We start from the raw sequence: 21,679 nt of genomic DNA, 5'->3' as shown, positions 1-21,679 counted from the left end.
TTCACTCGTAGGGTTAGCGAGTCCTCGTGTCCTGCGACACGTAGTTCCAGAAAAAACGTTGTGGAGGAAAATAATGGAGAAATCAATTTTATTCCGCGGTGGATACTACAAGACTACGTCAATTCTTTGTTTGACGGCATCTGCTTTGACGGAATCTACGACTTTGCTTTCAGGCACCACACCAGCACAATTAATGACCATCAGTTAGCTAAAAACAGCATTTGGTTGTAAGGTGATGTAAAATTACCATTACAGGTTTATATACGATTTTGGTTTTGATTTCATTTTGATTTTGATTTCAAATATTTTTTTCTTAGTACTTGTATATTTTTTAAAGCTGTATGTCCAGGAGGTTACAAATTGTGTGTGGAGAAATTTACGGATAATCACTCGTCCAAAAACGGCATTTGTTCAAGCACAACTAAATTAGGTGGTAAGATTCAGCTACAAAATGACAGTGATTGGCAGCAAGCATGCCTACTTTCCGCTGCAAGTAACGCCTAAACCTGATAACGTTGCAGACTTCCTCCTTAACGAGCACTTAACGCTTCCTCCTTTTTGCCCGTCAACCCCTCTGCGTCTGCTTCGGCAGCTATTTCCACTGACTTTTCTTCTGTCCTTGTATTTCTTGTTCAAGCCGCAACTTGTTCTTAGCCACGCACACTCTTTATTACCGCATTTCTGATAGCCTCATTCTAGCTTCCCAATCCCCATTACTGTTATCCACCTAGCACGTCCCTCGTCTACCTATATCTGTTCTAAATATGTTCCCATTTGTGGTTCTCCCATTTTCTGGTACTCCTCATACCTATCTTTTTCACTCTAAGCCGCTGCTATCCACTCAATCACTAAGATTCTTCTTAACTATTCGCCCCTTCGTTTTTGCTCCACTACTCTTCCCATTTTCTTGTAAACTTTACTACTTACTTTCGTTCTTGTTATCCTTCCATTCGCTATGCTCTCTGCTTCTTTCCATTATGATTTCCCAACTCTCTCCCTCTCAATTTGTCCGATAACTCCTCCAGTTACCTTCACAACCGCACATTTTTTTTCTCTAGTGCCTTTCCGCTTCCGCCTAATATTTTCCTTCATTCGTTACCACCCATTCACATTTACAAAACCTTAATCTTTGTCGACTCCAGCACCTCCCTAAAACTTTTACCCTCCATTGTTTTTCTTTATATCCCACCCCTGTCCGTCTCCTCCCTCTTCTTTTATAATCACATCCACATCTGAAATTCTGGCTCCGCTCTTTCGCCTCATATCCTGCCATCGCAATTCCTACTTTGTCTTCGTTAGTGTCCGGCCCTACGTACACTTTTCGGCTGCACTTTTTATCTCCTCCGTCTTTTATCTTTACCAATCGTAGTTTTTTCTCTTTAGGGGTATTTCGAATAGGCAAGTGTTCGTAGGACACGTGCCCACAGAAATCACCCCTCCACATCACCCATGCCTGTCTCCAAAGAGTTGATTTAGTTAGCCGAAAGCGCCAAAGATGGCGCCGTGGCGCAGTGTTCCCACTACAGGTTTAGCAGCGGCGTATGAGCGGCCTGAATGGCTGTCGGTTATAGGGATTTTGGAACACTTAACAGAAGCACTCCGCAATGGACGCATTGAAAGTGTTGACCATCTTGAGGGGTACTTCTACTGTGCGGCCTCACTGCTGATATGGCACCACTGACAGTTATATGCGGCTACCTGATTGCGGATCTCTGCCGTCGTGAAACCGTAACGTTGTAAAGATTCCCAAAGGATCCCTCAACTGACTTGCTGTCACTAAACTCTTTGCGCTCGCCCTCGTTGCTTTTTTGGGAGCTATGGGTTTTCGCTCCCTGTCTCTCCGACTGCTGGCCCTTGTACGAGCAGTGAGATAGTAGCCTAAGTTACCCGAACATTCACTTCGCTACGGATTCATGGCGCCGGATTAGGCAACACAACCTATCATAGGCGTGTATGGAACTAATATTGGAACTACTATCAAAAATAAGGGCAAACTCTTATCTCTGAAAACAAATAAGAAAAAGAAATGTGCTTTCGAATGTTGCACTATTAAATCAAGTTTTCGTCTATGTGGCGGATGAGTGGTGGTAGCATTGCGGGCCTCAATACCCAAAGCATCGCCGCGGCTTCTGTTGGCGATGCGAGGGGCCTTTTTTTGTTTTGTCGCTTGTAGTAATTTTACTGCGCCGCTCCTACAACGTCTCCTGATAGCCTCTCTTGTATTTCACAAGAGGCTGCCTTATCTGCATTGTGGAATCACGCTAACCTAAAGACTCTTAAGACTACACCTATGAATAACGTATGTGCATATGATTTCGGAAAGTCGGTCGGTAGCACTGCGAACCCTTTCAGTCCATCAGTTATACAATACTCAGTTTTACTTTTAATCCCTCTTGAAGAGGTTTTATTGACAAAAACAATTTTCGCTTCCTGGGTTTTGCACGCATGATTGGGTATCCGTTCGCCTTGAAGTTGCAAAAACTACCTAAACTGGCAGTACTTTAGCTGAGGAAAGCTACGCCGCACAGCTACAAAACGATTAGGTAATAAGTAGCTATCTCCACATACGCGCCACGCTGCCTCGTTGGGTTACAGTTTAGCGCTACTATTCCTTTAGACTAGCTTGTAGGGACGACCGTGTGCAGTAAAGCAGTCAAACGTGGCAGCGCAAGGATTCAACTGCTAGATTTTTATTAGAAATGCCAGAACTACGCGTTTAGGAGGCTGCCAAAACAAAGTAACATTTTGCGTGCATTACTAAAGTGCTATTTGTATCTGGAACGGTGTTGCTCATTAAGGATGATATCTGAGCTGCATAATGGCAGAAGTTTAAGCTGCGCCCATTTCCAGAACGTCTGTTTCGAAACCATCTAAGAAGACTTGTAGTTCTAGTTGCGAGGCCCTTGTTGTGCAACAAACAAACTACACGCCATGTTTCAGAGTGGTAGCTTTTTGGGGGGCACCGCGCAGCTAAGGAAGGAAAACAAGGAGACAACGTGGAAGAGGGGGACACATGCACGCTCAAAGATGGGAGGCAGCCATGCCAAGATTTAACCGGAGAGCCAAACAGACGTAGCTGCGAACGTAGACAGAGGATATTTAAGTGGAAACAATAGAGAGAACAATTTTGTAAAAGGCAAAAGTAGACCCCGCAAGCGGAAAGGGATAAACAAATGCAATAAATATTCCATCAGCTACATAATTATTCCGGGAGGCAGAAAGCCTGTAAAGTGGGTAGAAATTCTAAACCAGCTTGTACGGGAAGAAACAAACGGGTACGCTTTAGCCGATACTCTTCTCTAAAACCTAGAAGCCCCACCTGTCATAGACAACTATGTATGGGAAGGATGCAACAGAACCACAGCATTAAAGAAAGGGGGAGGTGTTGGTATGGTCATTAAACAAGTGACCGACAGGCTGAGAGTGCATGAAAGCTGTACAGCGCAGGTATGGGTTGGAGGCACCATAGATGGGAAAATACACGGTTACAAGTTTTGTTTCTCTGGCCCGGAAGTAGTAATAAAGTGGAAAATGAGGAAATTGTAAACTGTTAGAGAAGAGGTATAAACAAGTTCAAAGATTCGGGTGAAAGAATCTTAGTTGGAAATATCAATGCCCACATAGAAGGTTTGGATGAATACACAGATCACAATGTTTCTCTTGCGATATATCAATGTCAGGACACCGGGCTTGCATTATAGTAAACATGGAACACAAGTGTTACAGAAAAATGACGTGAAAAACTGGTAACGTGCAGTCCAGCACACATTATAATCTAGTCTCCACAACTGTATACGAAAGAATGCGCGAGAGAAGAATCGTTGAAATCGGAAGAGAAATTTTGAAGTGACAAAACGCGGGTTACCTTTCACTTTTGGGGCGCAACTCGGATAAATTCCGAAACCAGTATAACCAGAGCAAGCAATTTGAACACTGAACAGTTAAAGATCATCGCTGATAAGATGGAAGACGAAATCAATAATTAACCAGACGAACGGTAGTACGATGAAATGATTGCGTTCATAAAGCATAAGATGAATTAATCCGAGCAACCAAACTGTAGGAATGTAGGAAAGGGAAGGGACAGCTGAGAAGCTTGAGGAATAAGTAAGTAAAAGAGGCTATTGATCAGCGAAAAAGGCTTAGAGAGAACACATTGAGGCAAAAAGCACTTGTACAGAATAGGAGGTAGTAAAGGAAAAATGGGATTTTGGCACGAACCATATACGAGTTTTTTATTTTTTGTTTGTTTACTGCCGGGCCATGATGTGTCCCAAGCGAAGTGCGTATTCCATTCTTTGTTTTTATGCTGCACACACTATCTCGTTTAGAAAAGCAGACTCTTTCTCCATAACGTCCCTAGCCCAGAATAATCTTCTTTGATCTATAATGTTGTGGATGTAACACATTTGTCCAAGAAAAACTCGTGCCGGAAGATAAAAGCCTGCAGAGCAGACGCCGCGGCATTCGAATCGCCGGAGCTCACCTGCGCACATTACTGTGTTGACTGCTGCTTCGCCACCTGTGTATTCCTTGAGTTGTTAGGGAAGCACAAGTTCGCTCCAAGAAACTTGTTTTTCTTGAAGACAACAGCGTCGTCTCTGACTTCGTGACATCTCGTAAAGGTGTGGGGTACATGCACCCTCAACCCTCGTCAAGCCTACAATCCAGCCCCACTCGTGTCAACCGCCGACAGCTAGGTCTCCAGCCGAAGTTTATACTGCTTCCGTAAAAACTGAAGAAAGAAGACGTCGTGACCACCACCATGATTACCGTAGGCACCAAGACTAGCGCTACCAATCCTGCCCTCCTTCTTCATGGAATGGCAGCAGCGACGATGGTCGCTAAAAATCCTTTCTGCTTTTTTGTTCAGTTGTCTGCAGTTCTTCTCCACACGTGCCGCTACGCCTGCGCCGAGGCTTCGGCGCAGCCAAGCGCTGCTGAAGAGCCCCCGGTCCTGGTGATAACAACGGCCTATTCTGCGCCATGTGACCTGCCACCATACGTGTTTCCGCAAGGGGACGCTGCCCAAGCCGCCAGAGGGACATCGACCGCAGCCAGCATGGCCTACTTAAGCCGCCTTCGGACTTCGCCGCAATTCAGTGGGCATGGAATGGCAGCAGCGACGATGGTCGCTAAAAATCCTTTCTGCTTTTTTGTTCAGGTTGGTACTGTAGACTCGCTTTATTCCAAAAGATCCGATAATATCTGCCTGCTGCTATTCCCGTGCCCACATGTTTTGGTGGCTGAGTTTTATGACATTGTGTATGTTGTTAAACTTCTTGTATTAGGAGGTGACGTTGAACTTAACCCTGGTCCCCCAAAATTAAACCCTGCAGCCGAAACTAGTCAAGTCTTGTCTGCAATTAACCGTCTTACTAAGCACCTAGAGGAGCGGCACGACCAGCTCTTGGAATCTATCAATGAGGTAAAAGAAAACCGACAAATTCTTGACACCACCGTATCTGACTTAACAATGCGTCTTGCCGCTGTGGAAGAAAAAGTGAGTTCCTTTGACGCACTACATGATGAAGCGAATTTGGACGCGATGATTACGTCAGCTGTACGTAATGAAAGTGCCACACTACAATCACGGCTGGATGACTTTGAAGACAGGGCACGACGAGAAAATTTGGTATTCTGTGGAATATCTGATTGTGCGGAAGAGACGTGGGCTGAAGCAGAAAATAAAATTAGGGGAATTCTTTCTGGCTCGTTTAAACTGCAATTGTCCGAGGAAGCGATTAGCCGTGCACACAGACTAGGAGCGTTTGTCGAAAATAAGTGCAGGCCAATCATCGTCCAATTTGCTTCTTTTAAAACTTCTTTTAAAAGACTCCATTTTTTTCACAAAAGTCTAAGCTACGCGGCACAAACATTTCAGTTACTCAGGACTTTTGTAAGGCAACGCGCACCGTACGTAAAAAATTGCTGGAATTCGCGAAGGCCACCGGACAGCCATTTTCTCTGAAGTACAACAAAGTTGTAATCGACAAAAAGAGCTATGTGTATTGCAGTATTACCGATCGTGTTGTTGAAATTGAACTTCAGGATGGACGCTTTCAAAACTGCCGAAGTAATGATAACAGTCTGGGCGAAGCCGGATCGTGTTCCCCAAACAAAAGCGAAGGTCAGTCTTCAACGTAGCTAGATGTGCGCACACAAGCTGATGCTATTGAGCGGGAAATTTCCTTTCTCCTTTGCAATGTAAGGAGCGCAATGAACAAGCGTGACGAATTATTATCCCTTGTTCATGCGTGCCTGGCAGATATAATCATACTAACGGAAACTTGGTTGTCCGCGAAAATTGATAGCAGGGAAATGTTGCATGGTGCAGAAAACTACGTTCTTATCGGTACGACCGCGGTAGCCGATCAGGCGGAGGTGTCTTAATTGCGGTATCAAATGAATTTGTTTCTTTCAAAGTTAATGTCACTTCTGAACTAGAATTACTTTGTGTGTGCATTCGCATGTACCACAAAGACTTCATTCTTTGTGCCTGCTATCGGCCTCCAGTTCTTCTTCAGGCTTTTCCGAGATATTTCATGGTGTTTTAAATAAGATACATATTAGATTTCCTGCTGCAATCTTCTTTGTTTTGGGAGACTTCAATCTGCCCGATATTTCTTGGTGTATGCCCCAACCAAGTGCGAGCACCAGTACGTCTGAAAGCGCATCTTTTGTCAGTGTGTGCTCAGATTTCAATCTAATACAACTGGTTAAATACCCGACCCGTGTTACTACTACAAGCTCAACTATTCTAGACTTGGTCCTCACAACTCACCCAGATCTTGTTACATCCCTTTCTGTGATACCTGGTCTCAGTGACCATTCAGCAATCCACTTCACTATTCCCAACAGGAATCCCAGACGACAGAAAACCTCGAAAACATTCAGAGATTACAAACGAGCAGACTATGCTGCAATAAATAGGAAGCTGGAATTGTTCACCGAAGAACTGTTGCATAATTTTCATCAGCGTTCTGTCGACGAAAATTGGCATCTGTTCAAAACCAAAGTGTCCGAGTTAATAGACCACTATGTGCCCCTGCGTAGAATAACGAATACCGTTCAATCCCCTTGGTTCACACCGACCCTAAAGCGACTACGCAATAAAAAGCAGCGCCTTTTTCGGAGGTGAACGGACCGATGGGCTGCGTACAATGAGACAGCCGGTGAATATGCGCACGCGCTTGCCGTGGCTAAGCGTTCTTTCTTTGAAGTTACCCTCCTCTCTATGCTTAGAACTAATCCCCGCAGATTTTGGCTAACCATCAACGGAAAAAGTGAAAAGAAAATTGAACTGATGTCTGAAGACGACTGTGTGATTCCAAGTGAAATGTGCTGTGAAGCTTTAAGTGCGGTATTTTCGTCGGTGTTTGTAACCTGTGTACCATACAGTTCGCCCCCTTTCCCTGCCTACAATTATTTACACATGGATCCATTAGTCATAGACTGGGTGGGTGTTGCCAAATTGATAAGAAATCTGAAACCTTTTTCCCCCGGAGATGATGGTATTAACCCCAAATTCCTAAAAAATGCCGAAATATTATCCGCTGTAAATCTATCTAAGATTTTTTCACAGTCTCTGGAAACTTCTGCAATACCACAGGATTGGAAGGTTGGGAAGGTGGTTCCTTTGCCCAAAACAGGTAACACTCACAATCCCATCAATTACGGACCCATATCGCTCATCAGTGTACCATGTAAAATTGTTGAGCACATTATCTACAGTCATTTAGTCCACTTTCTCGAAAACAATTCCTTTTTCAGCAAGTACCAACATGGTTTCAGAAAAAACTACTCCTGTGAAACTCAGTTGCTTAGCCTTGCTTGCTAACGACCTATTTTTTTCCGCTGACCGTTCTTCAGTTATCGACTGCGTATTTATCGACTTCGCAAAGGCATTCGATACCGTTTGTCATAAACTACTACTTTCTAAATTAAACTCAATCAATCTAGACATAAATATTCTTAAATGGTTGGAGTGTTTTTTAACTAACCGCACACAATACGTAGTTGCTTATGACTGTCTTTCCACGCACTGCTCTGTTACATCTGGTGTGCCGCAAGGTTCTGTCTTAGGTCCCCTATTATTTTTAATTTATATTAATGACTTGCCAACACACTATCATCAACTATTAGACTTTTCGCGGACGACTGCGTCATTTACAGAGAAATTTTGGATTCCGCCGACCAAAGTGCGCTACAATCTGACCTAAATAAGATTTCTACGTGGTGCGATACATGGTTAATGAAACTGAACAGAAATAAATGCAAAGTAATGCGAGTAACCCGTCAAAAAAGTAATACTACAGCGTGCACTTACATACTCAACCACGACCCCCTAACCAAAGTGTCATGTTACAAATATCTTGGCGTGTACATCTCGGATAACCTTTCTTGGCAAACACACATCGAACATATCACAAGTGACGCTAACCGCATGCTCGGTTTTTTACGGCGAAATTTTGCTCTTGCTTCAACAGATATAAAACTCGTTTTATATAAAGCTTTAGTTCGGCCAAAGCTCGAGTATGCGTCGTCGATCTGGGACCCGCATATCAACTCGTTACTTCATGATATCGAAGCTATCCAGAATCGTTCCGCACGCTTCATATTATCTAACTATTTTCGTACGGCTAGCGTCACTTCCATGAAATCTACCCTTAACCTAGTTGATTTGTCTGTTCGCAGGAAAATATCACGACTTTGTCTTTTTCATAAAATTTATCACGGCAATTTAACGCTCAAAGATTCGATGCTTTTTCCTCCCACTTATCATTCGACAAGAAATGACCACCAGTTCAAGGTTGGCGTACCCAGCAGCCGGACAAACTATTATTTCAACTCATTCATTCCTAAAACCAGCTCTGACTGGTTCCAGTCAGTCAATTTCAAGGTGGCTATTAGTGGCCATATTATTTGAATTATCTTGCTTTCTCATACTGTTTTTCCGTGAATTCCGCGGTTTTGTGTAAATCCTGCTGTATTGTTCCCGAGTGTGGAGAAGGTTTTATCAACCTTCTGATTTTTCCTTTCCTGTTATTGTTTATATTACTAGTTGATGTGTATATTTCAAATATGTAAATATGTTTCTTATGTGTAACCAAACTCCTGCTGCATTGCCTGTAGAGTGTTTGACCCCCCACTCCTCTCTGTAATGCCCATGGGCCTTGAGAGTAAATAAATAAATAAATAAACCCAGGGAGCCCCCATTATTGCATGGGTCACCTTCGGAGGATCCCGAAGGCTGGCTGGAGCAAGTCGAATGGGTCAGGCTGTTAAACCGATGGGACGACGAGAAGAGACTGACGCAGGTGTTCTTCTACATTGAAGATTCAGCACGGATCAGGTTCCAGAACAATGAGAGCTCACTAGAATCGTGGAACGAGTTCAGAACGCAATATTTAGCAATATTCACCATGGTTGTGTGAAAAGAGCGGCCCGAAGTGTTCCAGCAGACGCGGACACTACACCATAACGAAGGCATTGTTGCGTATGTCGAAGAGATGAGACTTTTCTGGCGTGCTGACCCTTGCATGGGGGAAGAAAAGGAGTTACGCTTCCTTTCACACCGTGCGCTCACCCGTGCGCTCACCCCAGCGCACGATGTGAAAGAAGAACTGTTTGCAGGACTTGTCCGCAATTGCCCAAACTTGTCGCCGAATTTGTGACCGAAGCAAGCACATTTGAAAAGTCTCTCGAATTGCGTGCTAAGCAGTACGACGGCACCTTGGTCGGCATCGCCAATGCGAAGTACGTCGACAGCACGCGGATTCCGGCAGAAGGCCTACGCCAGACTCCGCGCAATGGTGAGGGATGAAACGTCACCCAACGCCGCTGCAACCACAAGTCGCTTCTCTTACCGACATCAATAGAGAAGTGCAGCAAGTTCTGGGGACTTCGACGACGCCAGCAGTACCTCGCAAACCGCAAGCCATGACCTACGCGACTTCGTTTCGTCGCCCTCGCCCACCTGTGCCGTGTCGTCACGAGGATCCGTACCGCCGGACCCTGTCGCTGGCCAGACCACCAGCGGTGCAACCCCCCGCCCCAAGGAAGACCGACGTGTTGCGAACGCCCGACAATTATCCGCTCTGCTACCACTGTGGAGAGCATGACTACATTTACCGTCACTGCCCCTACAAGAGGCTCGGTTTGCGAGGGTTCTCCGTCGACGCGCCACGCCCCCGACCCGGCCAGCGCCCATCGGAGATCGAAGAATACCTGTCCAACACCAGCCGCGAACCAGCCCGTTTCAAAATTTCGCCGTCGCCATACCAATACGATTCGCTGAACAGCCGTAGCAATGCTGAGATCGCACGTGGAATGTACCCCAGCTCACGCGGGGGAAACTAAAAGCACCAACTTCTGTAGTGAAGCTGCAAAACGGCGGAAAAATGAAAACCCTCCAACGACGCAACGGCTCGCCGAATACCATGATTCAAGACTTGTCCTCAGCCGACGACCCGATAAAACTCAGATGTGACTCCCGAACACGCGTCCCCGACACGACCAAGCCTGCCGTTGAGAAAACGATAACGAACACGCATAGTGGTAAGCAGTGAAGACGAACAAGCCGAGCTACGACGCCACGACCCACCGGAACTCGAGGAAGGAGGCGTCCGACGTCCCGTTTTCCATCATCGGCATTAATGTAATTCCCCCTCATAGAAATTGGATCCGACTACTCAATCATGAACAGATCATTCGCGTCTAAGCTAAAGAAAGTGACCACCAGATGGACGGGCCGCACATACGCACCACAGGAGACCATCTTCTAACACCCAGTGCAACGTGCCCATCACGCGTTACCAGAAACGGCACCACGTACACTGCTGCGTTCATCATTTTGCCCAACTGCTCCTGCGAAATATTTCCTGGAATTGAGTTTTTGATGGACAACGGTGTAACAATCGATCTGTAGACCAAATCAATAACTTTTTCGGCCGAGAACACCATGATGCCGTAACCGAACCCCGAACGTTGTGCTGATGTAACGACTGCCGGCGATAATGTCACCATGCCACCCTGTGGAAACTTGATGATTGCGGTCTATTGTGAAGATGCTGCTCCTGACGTTGACGCTATAATAGAGAGTGATCAAAGGTTGCTTCTCGACAACGGTGTCTCTGTCGCAAGAGGCATTGCACACTTCAGAGAACACCAAAAGCACGATTTGGTCAATTATTTCACCGAGGAGTAGCAGCATTTAAAGGATGTTGCGGCAAGTGCGTCCCTCAAAAAAACGCAAAAAGCTTGTGACGTGATCGTGGTCGCCGAGTTTAAACGCACACCTGAAGACCTCTTCAAGCTTTCGCCGCTCTTCGACGTGAATCCGGCAGTACAGCAAGCACAACGGAAAAAAATTATTGGCTCTGCTGCGTCGCTACAGCGAGTGTTTTTCGACGAACACAAAACTAGTCGGAACCCCTCTAGTGAAGCACCGAATAAGAACCGAATATGGAGCCAGACCTACCCGACAGTCACCGTACCGCGTCTCTTCCCACGAGCGGGAAGCCATCTGGATTGAAGTCGACGACAATCTCAGCGACGATATTTTACAGCTATCGAAAAGCCCCTGTGCTGCTCTGGCCGTACCGGTGAAGAAAAAAAAGCACATTAAGATTTTGCGTTCACTACCGGCGACTGAGCAAAATAAGAAAAACGGACGTGTGCCCCATTCCACGAATCGATGAAGCCCTCGACTACCTCTGCCTAGCGAAGTACTTCGCATGGCGGATTTCGAAACCGGCTACTGGCAAATTGAAGTAAACGAGAGAGACCGAGAAAATACCGCATTAATAACGCCGGACGAACTATACGAGTTCAAGGTGATGCCGTTTGGGCTGTGCACGGAGCCAGCAACGTTTCAAAGAGTCATGAACACTGTGCTAGCTGGACTGAACTGGCACACCTGCTTCGTATAACTCGACGACATTGTGGTATTCGACGGGATATTGGCCAAAACCTAGCAAGGTTGGAGTCTGTATTTGAGGCCAATCGAACATCCAGGTTAACACTCAAGCCTGAGAAGCGCCGTTTCGTGTTCGAGGGGCTCAAGTTTGTAGGCCACGTTGTCAATGCCACGGCAGTCCTACCTGACCCGGCAAAAAACTTCAGCCATTGTCAAATTCTCGGACTGTGCGCATACTACCAGCGCTTCTTCGCAAACATCGCAAGCACAGTAGAGGCACTCACACGCTTGATGAAAGATAGCACCCCTTTAAGCTGGGAAAATGACGAAGAAAAAGCATTCTGAGAGCTGCAAAAACGGCTGCATAGCTGCCCGTGCTTGCTGACTTCGACGAACGAAGACGCAGAAACGGAAATGCACACGGATACCAGCGATATAGGCTTTAGTGCCGTCCTCGTCCAAAAACAAAGCTGTTGCGAAAAAGTAATCGGCTTTGCCAGATGTGGTCTGTCCAAGCAGGAGAAAAACTACTTAGCATCTGCAAAAGAGTGCATCGATATTTTAATGGCCGGTTTGAAAGTTTCGCCCCTACGTGCATGTTATACCATTAGAGGTTTTGACAGACCATCATGCACTCTGTTGGCTCGCCAATTTGAAGGACCCCTCAGGCCGTCCTGGGCTGCTGAGCTTGCGCCTTCAAGAGTTCGATGTTGCAATGGTCTATAAATCCGGTAGGAAACACTTCGACGCCGAATGCCTGTCCCGCGTTCCCTCGACCGACCCCCACAAGACTCTAATGAAGACAGCGCGTTCTTCGGAGTCGTGACGGACAGCGACCTAGCCGCCTAGCAGCGTACCGACCCCGACTTACGCATCATAATCGACTCCCTCGGCGGATGCAACGTCACGTTCCTAGGACCTTTAAACACAACCTACCAGCATTCAGCCTAAAAAACTCTGTTTCAGTGAAGAAGAATTTCTGCTCTGTTACGAGAGCGAATTATCTTCTTTTCATCCCCGCAGACCATGCTGACGACATTTTGGAAGCGTGCCACGACGACCCATCTTCCGGACATCTCAGCACAGCCCGCACAATTGAAAATATCAAGGCGAAGTACTACCGCCCCGCCTTACATCCGACGTCACCCACTACGTCCGCAGCTGCCATGACTGCCAGCAACAAAAAAGGCCACCGACGAGACCCCCTATACTTCTGCACCCGATCGCCGTTTCATCGAGGCCCTTCAAACAGATTAGAATGGACCTTCTGGCCCCGTTCCCTACACTCCGATTCGAGAACAAGTGGATTGTCGTAGCGACAGACTTCATGAAGCGCTAAGCAGGGACCGCCGCTCTTCTGTGGGGGACTGCACAAGGCGTCGCAAAGTTCTTCATAAGCCAAGGTGTGCTGCGACACGGAGACAAGGTAGTCCTAATCACGGACCGCGGAACGGCCTTTACTGCGGAGCTAACGCAAGGAATTTTACGCTACAGCAAAACGGATCACCGAAGAACGACGGCGTACCACCCCCAAACGAATGGACTAACGAAGCGTCTGAACAAAACGATCGCGGATATGCTGTCAGTGTACATCAACGTTTAACATAAGACTTGGGGCAAGGTACTCACGTATGTTACGTTTTCGTACAATACGGCTATCCAGGAAGCTACACAGATGATGCCGTTCGAGCTTGTCGGCGGAATACGGCCGACTACGAGGGTTGACGCCATGCTTCCACATGTAGAAGACGACGCCCTCAACCCCGACGTTCAAAGCAACTTACAGCGTGCAGAGGAGCCCCGCCAGCTCGCTCGAGTTGGTTCGATGGACCAGCAGCTGGTGGATGCCGGGCGCTACAACCTTTGACGCCAAGATGCCGAGTATCACCCAAGAGATCGTGTTTCGGTTTGGACTGACATCCGACGACGCGGACTCATTACGGAGCTTCTTCGACGGTATTTCGGGCACTACCACATTCTGCGACTCTTCGGTCAACTTACCTACGAGGTGATCCTAGATGGTGATTCCAGAATATCACGACGACGCATGCGACCCGAAGTCATCCATGTGGTTCACTTGAAATCTTACTATGCAAGATGGCGGACTTTTTTTGTTATTTGTTCGGACTGGATTATTTTGGCATCGGGTCGATGCACTCTTACCGGGGTTAATGCCGCGAACCATGTATGGGTTCTTTATTTATTGTTTGTGTACTGCCCAGCCACACTGTGTCCCAAGCGAAGCGCATCTTTCATTCTTTATTTTTATGCCACACGGGCTATCTCATTAAGATAAGCAGACCGTTTCGCCATAACTTCACTAGCCTAGATAATTTTTCTTTGATCTACAATGTTCAGGACGTAAATCGATGGTTCTAGAAACACTCGTGCCGAAAGATAAAAGCCAGCAGAGCAGACGCCGCTGCATTGGAATCGCCGGAGCTCGCCTGCACACGTCAATTTGTTGACTGCTGCTTCGCCGCCTGTGTATTCTTTGATTTGTTAGGGGAGGCCATGTTGCCTCCAATAAAATTGTTTTTCCTAAAGACAACTCGCGTCGTCTTTGACTTCGTGACAATATCTACCGAAAAGAACTAGAAGTGCAGAAAAAGGAGCAAGCAAAGATCAAACAGACAAGTGAACTATGGATGACAGATGCACGGATGACAAAAGTGCACACAATAGGTTTTCGAACGATGTAAAATTACCAAGCTGAAGAAACGATATCCATCAGCAATTCTTGATCGCTGAGGAGGGTGAACATTTAGAAGCAGAACAGGCGTTGGCACATATTCAAAAAGAGATTCCTGAGACGTTTAGGGAATATTAAATTAAAATTGCGAAAGTGCACAAAGACAATTGGATTAAGTTCTTGGACAATAAGGGGGCACATGACGACGGAAACAGAGAACGTCTGTGGAAAATGCTGAAGCTCCAGGGATTAGATTACAAGTTAATAAAGTTCCTTATAGCAATCTATCAAGACAATAGAGTGAAACTTACATGGGAAGGACAGAAAGGCGCCCAGCAAGTCAACACCCACCGGGTACTAAAACAGGGATGCCCTTTGAGCCCAACACTGTTTGTGCTTTACAGGACAAGTTTAGAAAAGAAACTGGAAGAAAGTAAAGTAGGGTTAAGCCTAACCCTTATGCAGGAAGGCGAAGTGGTACAACAACGTATTCCGGGAGTGTTATGCGCGGGCGACCTTGTTCTTTTAGGTGATAACCAGACCGATACGGAACGCCTAATAAATACTAGCTGACAGGAAGCCGCCGACATCGGGTTAAACGTTTAGCGCAGAAAATAAGAAATAACGGTTTTCATTGACACTACCACTTGCACAGTATCTATCCAGCAAGACGAATTACACAGAGTGAAGGAATATAAATATTTGGGATTGTGGATAAACGAAGCGGATTTGACGAGGAGCAACGTCAGTGTAAGGGAAAGCGAAACGAAGCTATATTAAAGTATAGCGCTCTTTGTGGGTATAACAAACATGACGTAGTTAGAGGAATGTGGAAAGCGGTAATGCTGCTGGCCATGACAGTTCTGAATGCTGTATTCTGCTTAAAATCAGACGTTCAATCAGGCCTTGTAGTGAACCAGAGAATGGTAGGCTCTTGGCCTTAGGCGTGCATGGAAAAACAACTAACGAAGTAGTACATGGAGTAATGGGCTGGGCGTCGTTTGAAGTTCTAGAAGTACAGAGTAAAATATTTTTTGAGATGAGGCTGAGAGCAATGGATCAAAGAAGGTAGGCAGCTAAGCTTTTTTGGGTACCTACATTTGAAAAGCGTGTACCCACAGTGGTTAAGGAAGAGTAGAAGGCTAACGATGAAACACGAAAAGAACTGTGGAGAATCCGAAACAGCCAATGTAAGCAAAAAAGGCGCATGGCGGATTGCAACCAATAAACAGAGAGAAAAAAGTGAAGCTAAAACGTCGTTAGAGATGTAAAGAGTGCAGAAATTTAACATCATAGAGAAAAATTTCTTTGAAAATGTATAGGAAAGTGCTTCGCTGTTTGAGGATAGGGCAAGTTGCTTTCGAAATAACAGTTTTATGGGGAAGTATTCACAAAATGATGGGGTATGTGTTGTCTGCGGAAAAGAAACAGAAATAATGGAGCACAATGAGTTAGAATGGGAGGGTATTTAGCCAAGTTTACTCAAGAGAAATATTCGGCTTCCAGAAGCCCTAGGATTTAAGCGTAGGAGAGAGGAAGTTAACTTCAAGGCTATCGAGGCAACGAAAAGAACATTAGAATGCTGGTAGACGAAAAGCAAAGAGGAGAATTTTGCCTACGGCAGTTACCACCTCTAAAAGAAAGAAAAGTATTTTTTGCGTAATTAGCTTTTTGTGCCTGCCCTAAGCAGCGCAAGTATTAAACCAAGGGTACAAAGCACAGGTATATTAGTCTTTTTAGATAGAATGACACGTCTTCACCCCGCTACAAAGGGGAAACCAATAGCAATCATCAATCATATACAAATATTTCCAGTGATGGTTTCCCTAAGCCAATCAGGGCATGCCTAAAGTAGACACGTAGGAAATGACAAAAATCAATAATCCACCACAGATCACACAAGCACGCTGACAAGGGTGGCTATAAAAGCAACCCAAAATTAAGCGCCGCGGTCACATGAAGCACGTCATTAATATGTTGCGAAAGGAGCTCAAAATGGTGTTGCGTATTGTATGGATGCTCGAGAGAGGCTCACGCTCTTCCTAGCGGAAATCTTACAAATTCTTTTCGAAGGAGGCGGCCACTGGGTAAGTCCATATGTAGTAGCCGAAGTCATCCAGGCCTGTCTCTTCCAGTGCCTTCTGAAGGTCCTTCACGACGTGGACACTGCACCCTTCTGACTCGACGAGCACGCGGAAGCCCTGGCTTGCGTTTCTGCCACTGGAGTCTTGCATGAAGACCACTGAGTGAGGGAAGTGGGAGTTCAGTCGTACCTCGATGGGAAAAGTGCTGTTTACAATGTCACCGCCGCTGTATTGGTTAAGTGTTGGCATTTTTGTGTTGGTGGCTGTGTACAGCTGCAGAGCCAGTGGGATTAAAATGCCAACGAAGAGAAAGTTGCGACTGCGCATCGCGCAGATAAGTCGCTTAATGAAGAGGGCCCAGAAACGGCGGTACACTGTAGGATTCTTCACGATCATTTGGCAGAGCCCTTCTATGGCTTTTTCTGCGGGACGGGAAAGGGCAGGAGAAAAAAGGCTGTTATTAGGTGCCGCTGATTCATAACTTAACTTCGGCAACTCTACGGTCACAATGGCCGTCGTAAATTATATTTCTTAAATGTATCAGAGAGGTACAATGGTTTATTTCCTGTTAATACATTGCAGAACGTTTGGTGGCCGAACTCCTGCACACCAAATATTGCGAAAAAAATGTTCAACGGAGGGGCTGGCACGTAACAGCTCATGATCATGTAAATGCTCAAATGCACCGCCATTTTTATGCTGGAGGCTGCTTCTCCACTAAACGACTTCACACAAAGAACACGAATACAGCAACGTCAAAGCAAGGAGGAAAATATTTCCCCTGCCCTTGTATAGCACTCTCACTACAACACTTTGCGAGCATCTGTGTTTAAACCACATCTCTCAAATGCACTACTGTTGTATTTGTAACCCTTCCTGTCCCTGCATGAGTAAAAAAGATATCTACGAGTATTATGACGGTGAATGACCCAAACAGTGTAACGCATTGGTAAATATGAACAATTACAATGTTTCGTTATTCAAAAAATATTACCGCAGTCAATATTATTTTTCTCTTTAAATTTCTATCCGAGCAACCACTCTGGGCCAATCAAAATTTTATTCTAATATTCTTGTTACGAAAAGGCGATCCTAATCTCGGGGAAGGCCACCCGTCGGTGCTGATGACTTTTTTAGAACTTTATAGCTGTTAAAGTCAAGCGTGCAACTGTGACAAACTAACATTGGACCAATGCAACCCATATATGTTTACGCTCATGCACCTTACATCGAGGCATTCGAATGTCGGGGTAGTTAACCGACCTGCGTTTCCTTAGATTATTCGCATACTTGTGTGGTATAGCTCGGGCTTCAGGACAACAAATATAAGCAAAAACGGCCGACTAAGGTTTGGACAAGAACCTTCAGAGACAGATATATTTATACAAACCATCAATTGCCGTCTCCCGATCGTTTCCTTCAGGTGTCGAGTCCAGGTTTATCCTGTAATTGACACAAAAGTATCATAGGCATCTTGACTTTCAAAATATATGCATGTATTTGAGAGGACTAAAACAGAACATTTTACTCTCGCTCCAGCCGCCGCTTTTCTTGTAATATTGTATCATACTCGAATAACTCGACTAGAAAAAACGCGCATATATATGGCAGGTCTGAGCATTTTCATGAACCAAAGTTTTTTACATTGCATAGTAGAGGATTTTCTTCCAACTACTTAATACCTGCAAGTGTATGCATACTTGTGCAGTTGTATGTAAATTTACATTGCTCGTTTTAGGCGGCGCAAAATTTGCAGCACTCGAAATATTAAAAATCTCCAAATGCATAGCTGTGGAGGCCTTGGGAGTCCAACGCCCCCTTTATTCGGCGATGATAATGATGATGATTGGACTTTATTGGTGCAAGCCAGCTTGCAAAGAGCACTCAACAAAAGTAGATAACAAAAAAAGTAGTCACTAAAACGTGCAAGCCAGAATAACAGTAAAATAAAAAGCTATGGTGATGGCTCGTGTATAGGGCCAGTTGTTTATGCATAATAGCTAATGAGGTTCAAAAAAGTAACATTAAATATTTGAAAACGCGTTTCCCATAAACCATATCATCGTAACCAAAAAACAAGGAATGGTGTAGCGTAATATGTTGTTCGTATAGTTTTCGGATGTTTCTGTGTTGTGCTGAGTGCCTTGAAAGTGATTAGGATGTGGACTACGAATAGGCCCTCCACACAACCTGCTACACACGGGTCTTGCAGACCTAGTGACAAGGTGTGAGTGCGTCGCTTGCGTGTGGCTACGCGTAACCTGGCCAAGGCGACTTTTAGATGCGACATTGAGAGGAGCATCTCTTGCCGGCAGCCTTGTCCTTGCTGCGTCGTAGTCGTCCGCGTCCGCACAGCTGCGTCTCTCCTCCGCTCGCCTCCTCTGCTCTCTCCGATAGCACCGATAGCGAACACTCTCTCCCAACAACTGCGCGCTACGCCCCGCGCGGCGCAAGCGCGCTGAGCGCATGTGCAGCGCCCTCTCTCTCCGCGGTCTCCTCTCCTTCGGGCGCGCTGCATTCCGCTGAGCGTCCGAGTGCAGCTGCCGGAGTGCCACGCTCTGGCCGGTTTCTCAGTCGACAGTCGTCCACGCTACGCTTGCTCTCTCTCTCTCTCTCTCTCGCATTACTCGACGATTGCTCACGCAATTCGAGTAATCCACCCAACGGAAACGCACAATGAAACACCCTTCAGCGTCGCATTACACCAGGGTTCCCGTGAGGGGAGGCGGGCGTAATTTTTTGTGTGTCCGTAGTGTACCGTGGCAAGTGTGGTTTTATTAGGTGGAACCTGTTATCTTTCTCGGTATTCGAGTCTCCTTGGCGTGTATTGATATAGTGCTTTCTGATGTATTTCTTGATGACAGTGTAGGGTACAGTTGGTTTGTGCAGTGTACTTGTAGGAACATCAGCTGCAGCCATGTGATCCCCGGTCTCATTACCGGCTATGCCACAGTGGCCAGAAAACCAACAAACAGTCTGTTCAAGATTTGAGGCATATGCAGAGATAATGGTTTTGAGGACGAAAGTGATGACGTAGTATTTCGATGACTTTGTTGGTGACAACGCTTGCGTCGTACTCAACGAGTCAGTAAAAAATTACAGACTCTGGTAATTATGTTCAATGACATGACTTGCACCAAAAAAAATGACATATGCCTCCACCGTAAAGATACTGGTGTTTACATTAATAGTTCTACTGGCAATAAAATTGGAACCGTACGTCACACAGGACCCAGTGGAGGATGTATTTAACACATCGCTGTAAAATTGTGCACAGTGAACTTTATCGTGTAAAAACAAGGAGTGGTGCAAAATTGCGGTTGGAACTCACTTTTTTTCACTTTTTACGAATGACAAGTCGCATAGCACAGGGCGAACTTGTCATGGCGAAAAAGCGTGCTAAAGGGTGTTTTGTAGGTATCTAAAAAGAGACACTCAATTGAGACATCTGCTCTTTGACTCTGAGTGAGAACGGTCCAGAAAGGGTAGGGCAATATCTAAAGATCTGGGATGTGGATGTATCAATAAAAACAGGTTTAAAAGGGTGGTTGTTCATTGATGATTTTTTTAAAAGCTTATTACAAGTCACCATAGGTTCACTGGTGTGATAAGCACCATTCGTCACACTCTGCGCAAAGACTCCGAATAGGGCTAGTGCGGAATGCGCCCCAAGACAGGCTGAGGTCCGCGTCAAGCACTGGGTCGAGCATTTTAAGTGCTGTTTTCGTGGCTGACCCATACACAAACCTCCCACAGTCCAAATGAGATCCCACTGAACTGGTAAAAACACGCAAAAGGAGTTGCCTATTTAGTTGTTTAATATGTGCATTGAACGAGTTTTTTATTTAAGACAGCACCTAAAATCTTTTGTTCCTTTTTTACGGGAATTCAGTCGTCATGGAGCTTAATTTCAAGGTGGGCATGCATTCAGCGTCTTTTTAAAAATACAACGCAGGTAATCTTAGAAGGATTAATTTTAAACCCTTTTTTCGTCTGCCCCAAGAACAAGCTTGTTAACCGTAAGCTGGACGTGACTTTCACATATAGAAGTGCTGTATGATTTGAAAGATATGTGATCGTCATTTACATACATCAAGCCGGAAATGGTTGGCGGCAATTCCTTTCGGAGAGAGTTCATTTTAACTACAAACAAGGTGCAGCTGAAAACGTCACCTTGAGGGACACCAATCTCCTGTTCGTGAACGTTTGAAAGTGCCGAAGGGACTCTGACACGAAATATTCGCTCAGACAGGTAAAGAGTGTTGAGCATGTCACATGTTACACCAAATGATTTTAGACCCGCAAGGATGATATAACGCCATGCCGTATTTAAAGCCTTCTCGATATCAAAACATACGGTCCCGCAGTACTGTTAGTGTATGAAGGCATCTTTATTGTATGATTTGAATGCAACTAGTTGATCATTTGTGAATTGCTCTGCCCGGAAACCTGCCTGGCAGCTCTCGAGACGACCATTGTACTGAAGAAAGTACAAGAGCCTACGGTTTACCATCTTTCCGAGAAGCTCCCGCAGGCAGCTTGTCAGGGCAATGGGTCCATATCTGACGGAGAGAATAGGATGTTTCCCTTCTTTCAAAAACGCCATCACTATGCCCCCCCCCCTCCAGGACGTTGGAAGGTGCACCGAAAGCCATATTTTGTAGTATAGATGAAGCATTCAGGTGTGTCTGCGTGGAAGTGTTGTATCATAGTGTATGTAATGTTGGATGGGCCTGGAGCTGAGTGTTGACACTTGTTCAGAGCAGCCCTCCGTTCATGTAGTGAAAACAGGGAATTATAAGAAGTCTGTGGTTTGTTGTTGTCGTGTGGGGACTTTTTTCAAGAGGCTTTATGTTTCAGTAAAGTGTTCGCGTAGCGTGCTGAACTGGACACGTGTAGGAAGTGTTGTGTGAGGGTGTTAGCCTGGTCTTCCAGTGTGTCCTCTGGTGTATTATCTATGGGCCGGCTGTGTTGTTGTCCTCA

General features: G+C 45.6%; 1 pseudogene; it reads left to right on the top strand.

Annotated features, from left to right (window-relative positions):
* The first annotated feature begins 4,831 nt into the window (after window positions 1–4,831).
* Window positions 4,832–5,748, top strand: LOC144164036 (uncharacterized; annotated as a pseudogene).
* Window positions 5,749–21,679: the final 15,931 nt, after the last annotated feature.

Source organism: Haemaphysalis longicornis, unplaced genomic scaffold, assembly GCF_048455015.1.
Source record: "Haemaphysalis longicornis isolate Haplotype H1 unplaced genomic scaffold, Haemaphysalis longicornis Haplotype H1 scaffold_13, whole genome shotgun sequence".
NCBI lineage: Eukaryota > Metazoa > Arthropoda > Arachnida > Ixodida > Ixodidae > Haemaphysalis > Haemaphysalis longicornis.
This window is presented reverse-complemented; position numbering and strand designations above follow the sequence as displayed.